This window comes from Lampris incognitus, chromosome 5, assembly GCF_029633865.1.
Source record: "Lampris incognitus isolate fLamInc1 chromosome 5, fLamInc1.hap2, whole genome shotgun sequence".
Taxonomy (NCBI): Eukaryota; Metazoa; Chordata; class Actinopteri; order Lampriformes; family Lampridae; genus Lampris; species Lampris incognitus.
The window spans coordinates 12,073,335-12,079,710 of record NC_079215.1 but is presented as its reverse complement, the minus strand read 5'-3'; the positions used below and the strand labels follow the sequence as shown (position 1 = coordinate 12,079,710).

Genomic DNA, 6,376 nt, shown 5'->3' with positions numbered 1-6,376 from the left:
CAGAAATAATCCCCCACAAGCGCTTCTTCTGACGTCTGCAAAATATTTCCATTAGACACCAGATATACGGTGGTGTTTCCGCTGAAATAACAGTGATGGCAATAACTTCAAAGTTTGCGGAGGGTCATAAGACCTGACGGATTCAGATAAGCATCTCTCTCTCTCTGCCATGAGTGCTGCGCTGTCAAATCACAACATTTTAGAGTTCAGCGAAATTCAAAGGAATTTAGTACTCAGCTCCTTTCGCATTAGAAAGGCCTTCTGCGGGCTCTCCTCATCTCGACAGTTTACAAATAGACATTCACCCGCCCACCCATCCATTATCCGAACCGCTTATCCTGCTCTCAGGGTCGCGGGGATGCTGGAGCCTATCCCAGCAGTTATTGGAAGGCAGGCAGAGAGACACCCTGGACAGGCCGCCAGGCCATCACACAGGGCTGACATACAGACACACATTCATACCTAGGGACAATTTAGTACGGCCGATTCACCTGACCTACATGTCTTTGGACTGTGGGAGGAAACTGGAGCCCCCGGAGAAAACCCACACCGACATGGGGAGAACATGCAAACTCCACACAGAGGACGGCCCGGGACGACCACCAAGTGTGTGTGTGTGTTTGTGGGCCCTGTGCGATGGCCTGGCGGCCTGTCCAGGGTGTCTCCCCGCCTGCCGCCCAGTGACTGCTGGGATAGGCTCCAGCATCCCCGCGACCCTGAGAGCAGGAGAAGCGGTTTGGATAATGGATGGATGGATATATTGTATTTATACCACTTGAAATCATGCACACACCTTAGAATCAATTGCATGACACCAATCCCGAGCCCAAGATTTACTTTCCCTTGTTTGATATTTACGGAGAAAGAGGATTATTGGTAAAGAATTCTGGAGTATGTTTCTCCGAGGATAGCTTCAGTAGCCTTTATGTTTTTGGCAACTGTGAATTTTGTGCTGAAGGTTATGTGAAATATCAAGTGCTACTTGATTGCAGATCAGCGTTAAGGGAAGATTCTCAGCCAAAATGTGTGAAGGCGTCTTGTTAACCTGAGCATCATTACAGCGATGGTGAGCAGTAATTAGTGGAGGCAATCAAGTAGTGATCATTACTTAATTTCTGACTGTATTAGGCCTGACGTGTGAGTACTAAGATGATTTTGAGGAGTAGCTGCACACTTCAACATGTCTTTTGTACGAAATAACAGTATGTGAAATAGTTTAAATGAAAGACATCAGCCCTGGATGAAATCTCAACATTTCTATGCCCTGCAAAAACTGCAGCTCTAACCAGGTGTAATTATCTTATATTCAGATTTAAAATCTAGTTGGTCTCATAATGGATTGATTATCTAGTGCTTTCTAAGGAAGCTCCTTTGACTTAATTCAAGTAAATGTCACTTGCCTTGTCTTGATAAGCAATTCTGTCTTCATTTGAGTTATTTTAACTCAATACAAGGGGCACGTCTGTAAAACATCCACTTCAAGGCCTCAATTTAAGCACTAGTATATCAAGACAAAAACATATAATTTCAAGCATCAGCTCTGTGGTTAACATGAGTTATTTTCCCTGCTGGTAAAGTTACAGCGAAACTCACAGTTCAAACAAGAACAGTGGGACTGAAATAGTTTACATATCTTCTAATGATTGTCCTACAATTTGTACATGAACTGATATAACACCCTCCACTAAGGGTATGGACCAGAAATAACTGATGATATATATGCACGACATTGACTCTTGAGGTAGATGTGCCATCTATACTCCGTTACTGCCCCAGAACTGGTATCAAGGTGGGGTGTCTGAGCCGTGAGGACCCCTACCTAGTGTTGGCAGGGGCTGCCAGCTACTCAGTGGCCCCCACCTCTGCTTTTAAGGAACCTCTTAGCCCTATTATCTGCTGACTTTAAGCAAGGGATATGTCTATGTACAATTTTTTTTCATATAATTTTAAAATAAAAATGGCAAAAAAAAAATGCTAGACAAATAATATTTCTTAATTTCTGAGGTTGTGATGCTTTTCAAATATCACATCAAACTTTTTCAAACAATCCATGCCATAGTGTATATGTAAACATGAACAGCTCTAACAATGAATGAGTGATTTTGAAAAAAAAAAGCTGAGTATCACAATATCTTTGACTGCATACCTCGATATCTATATTGCAGGGATGACCATTGGTGCTTTCCACACAATATTTACATAGAGGAGACTTTTGATAAACGGTCATTTGTAATGTGAATATGATAACCAAAAAGCTAGAGGCAAAATAACAGTTACAACAGTCTAGTGGTACGTTCAGGAAACTGCATCCCTTTACTGTAATGCAGCCTTTAAAACCAGGAACAGACAACACTTAAGTCATATCACCACCATATTAGTCTCATATCATGACAGTGGAATGGTGAGGATGCAAGGAGTAGAGGTGATGAAGGCATCTGAGTTTAAATACTTGGGGTCAACTGTCCAAAGTAACGGGGAGTGCAGAAGAGAGGTGAAGAAGAGAGTGCACACAGGGTGGAGTGGGTGGAGAAGAGGGTCAGGAGTGATTAGCAAAAGAAGGGTGCCAGCAAGAATTAAAGGGAAGGTTTACAAGATGGTTGTGAGACCAGCTATGCTGCAAGGTTTGGAGACGGTGGCACTGATGAAAAGACAGGAGGTGGAGCTGGAGGAGGCAGAGTTGAAGATGCTAAGATTTTCACTGGGAGTGACGAAGAAGGACAGGATTAGGAACGAGTATATTAGAGGGACAGCTCAGGTTGGACTGTTTGGAGACAAAGCAAGAGAGGCAAGATTGAGATGGCTTGGACATGTGTGGAGGAGAGATGCTGGGTATATTGGGAGAAGGATGCTGAATATGGAGCTGCCAGGGAAGAGGAAAAGAGGAAGGCCCAAGAGGAGGTTTATGGATGTGGTGAGGGAGGACATGCAGGTGGCTGGTGTGACAGAGGAAGACGCAGAGGACAGGAAGAGATGGAAACGGCTGATCCAATGTGGCGGCCCCCTAACGGGAGCAGCCAAGTAGTCTCATATCTGATATGAGACTACTTGGCTGGGCAATGGATCGATATATCAATAATCAACTGGGCGGGGGGGGGGGTCGGTAATTACATTTACTAAAATTGGAACGATCCAGAAAAGATAAGCATGGCCCCTGCGCGAGGATGACACGCAATCATTTGTGTAGTCTGTTCTGACCGGTGTGTAAATAAAAGAGCACTGCAGAGGTCGTGCGGTGTATGGGGCACGAGAGCTGCGATTAAAAAGAGATCTCTGCCTCTCGACCCATTCTTCCGTACCGGCTCGTCAAAGGACGAACCAAAGAAAAGAACAAAAATGAATGAATGCTATAAGCACCATTTGTTGTCACAAGTTCATATTAGAAATAAGGGCAACATTTGTTCTACATGAATTTACATCCAGGGCCGGCCCAAGGCTTTATGGGGCCCTAAGCAGAATTGGATTTGGAAATCCATCCTCGCCGCCAATATTGTGTAATAACTTTCGGGCCGCATCTTCAGATCGAACACCAGCTTAATTGTGCCAGCGTATCACTGCTTCAACCGCTCTTTCACGTCTTTTGCCACAAAACTTGTTTTCGGCAGACTGTCGTAAAACTGCGGCACCTCCAGCCACGACTGGTGCGGCTCAAACACAACAGGCAGTAGTGGGAGCTATACTGCCGAGCCACTTCCCCTCCCTCAACTGGATGCCACTTGGTGTGGCAGGGCCAGCCTTTTCCTGTCTGCTCTTGTTGACTTCGCTGCCGTTGCGAGTTTCTCTTTTTCTTCCCAAGACTGGCAAGTGGCCAGACTGCTGGCTTTGGAAACTACTCCCCTCGACCCGCCTCTGGAGGCCAACTCACTAAATGGGCCGAGTCACAGAAGAGACCGTACCTGCCCTCCTCCGGCTCTCCGGCAACCACCAGGAAAAGACCAGTTTGCACACCTGTAGCCGGGATACATTGACTACAAGGGCTATTTCGTGGAGACCTTTTCTGTTACGTTCCTTGGAGGTCAGGCTTTGAAATGTTCAAATCAAAAATATTCAGAAAGTCTGTACTATCCCAGTACAGACAATGTCAAAGATATAGTGAGAAATTGGCACAAATACGGCAGTGGCACCTCCGATTCGCAGACAGCAAACTGGGCTTTGCACGTGAGGTTTTCAGTCCACAATCCCTTGGAACCAGTGGCCATGTCCAGCGGAAAATAACATTATTGTGTATTTCCTGTATTTTCCCAACATTCCCTGACCAGGCATACTGCTCCCAGCAGGCATACTGCTCCCAGAACTGGTGAACCCAATGCTGTCCAAAGTAAGCATCCCCAGCCAGGTCGCAGCAATGGAGCGCTTCATCCACATGGACTTTACTTCCAGTAGATATTATCATTTTACCACCTGGTTACAGTCTCCCCTGCCTGACTTTCAACGTCCTCGGTCACAGAGTAACTATTTAACCTCGTTAAGCGCTCCATGAAAAACAGCTCCTAACCTCTGAACGTGATACCATTGCAGAATGTAAAGGCAGGGGACTCTAGAACTGACCTGGGCTCATGGTTTGGGTGAGTTCCTGCATTTACCCATTTACTCCTGCGAGGGACAGGTATAGGGGACTGGACTCCAAACACAATTCAATTTCTCTCTGCTGAACAGGAGCCTGCACACCAGCTTGCTGATCAGACCTGGACTCCGGCTCAACACTCCTGTCTCTCCCAGATGGCTCACAGGAACCCCACATTTCCTCAGTTCACAGGGGGGTTCTGTCACAGCCGCTCCCTCCCAGGACTCACCCTCTTCATCCCAGTCTCCCTAATTGTCTCCCTTATCTTGGCCACCTCCCCTGCCCTAGTTTCTCTCCTGTTTGTGCTTCAGGTTTGTAGACAGGTGTGTGGCGGGTAGAGGTCCACCACCTGCATCTCATCTACTGCAATCAACCCTACTCCTAATATATCCAGTCTTGCCAGATCATGGTGCCTGCTCAGTTCAGTCTATGCTTCCAGCCTTTGAGACATTGCCTGTTACCCGGTTCCTTGTCTAAACCTTGCTCTCAGTGTTTCCTACAGTCCTACCTGCTCTGCCCAGCCCCTGCTTCCGGTTGTTGGTCTGTCTCCATGGAACTCTGCTTGTCTAACTACTCCCCAGTTTGGTTAAGGTCCCCCTACCCTGTGCGCTCTTGCCCTGGACCCAATGTTTCCTGTCTGCTCCTCATCTGGCCTGGCATTAAAAGACTTGTTTTGCTGAAACCCAGAATTGAGTCTGTCTGTGTATCGGGTCAAGCCTTGCAGCCCCGGGTAAAACTCTTCATGTAGGCGGCCTCTTTGACTCCCCGTTCAAACCAGCATCCTCCCTATCAAGGATGAGCACATCCTCATCTTTGAAAGAGTGGCCACTGGCCTGGGGGTTGGGTTAGACCGCGGAGTCCGTGGCCGGGAATTTCTGTGAGAAACAACTTAAAATAGCTACACAGGTCATTCACACAAATGGGTGACAAAAAAAACAAACCAAAAACCCTGCAGAAAACTTTGCTCCCACACCATAAATGTGGCGCCGCTGATGAACATTACAACAGTGAGCCAGATGTGGCAAAATATACACACAATGCATTCAATGGCCTTTTGCCTTTAAAGAGGCGCACTACTACTACTACTTACTAAAGAACTACTAATACTTACTAAAGAACTTTCCCCAAGTTCATTGTGTCCTCACAAAGCACTTAAACTGTTTTTGTGTATTTATATTTTGTATTACAGGGCATTTAAAAAATGTTGTCGACAATGGAGCATGAGAACCACACTTGGTTCCTTAAGGGTATTTGAAATGACCTTAATATGCTTTTTGAGTACACAGAGGTTTTGGGTGCTTTTTGAAAGTGCGGAGCATGTGTGAGTTGTATGCTTTAGATAACTACATCAAAATATTTCTGTCACATCAAAAATGTCACAAAAACTGAACAGGCTGTCATTAGCTGATCAGGCTTTGAAAAATCATACGTTAACGGGTCTGTGCTATGTACTGTAAATAAAGTTAATAATTTGGACTCCAGGTACCCCTGCTTTTTAAGTCAGGAGCGATCAACTGTAGTAGCCTGCCATCCAGCTTTAGGCAGGTGGATCCGATGTGAAGTGTTGACTGTTGCAAAATATATTCCATATCCAAACACAGTTCAGTATAATCAGGCCAGATATGAAATCATTAATAGCCTTAAGCCTGACTGATGAGCCATGAATGTTTATATGTATTGCCTCTGAAAAACAGATAATCTAAAAAAACAAAAAACTGAAGAAACCCGAGTCCCATGCAACAGGCGTGGTATGCCCCTTCACTTTTTCTTTAATTCTAAAATTTAGAATAAGCGAATTCCATTGGTCAAAAATTT

At 45.4% G+C, this 6,376-nt stretch overlaps 1 pseudogene; it reads left to right on the top strand.

Moving 5' to 3' along the window:
- Positions 1 to 3,100: 3,100 nt before the first annotated feature.
- LOC130113568 (U6 spliceosomal RNA) lies at positions 3,101 to 3,193 on the top strand (annotated as a pseudogene).
- The last annotated feature ends 3,183 nt before the right edge of the window (positions 3,194 to 6,376 follow it).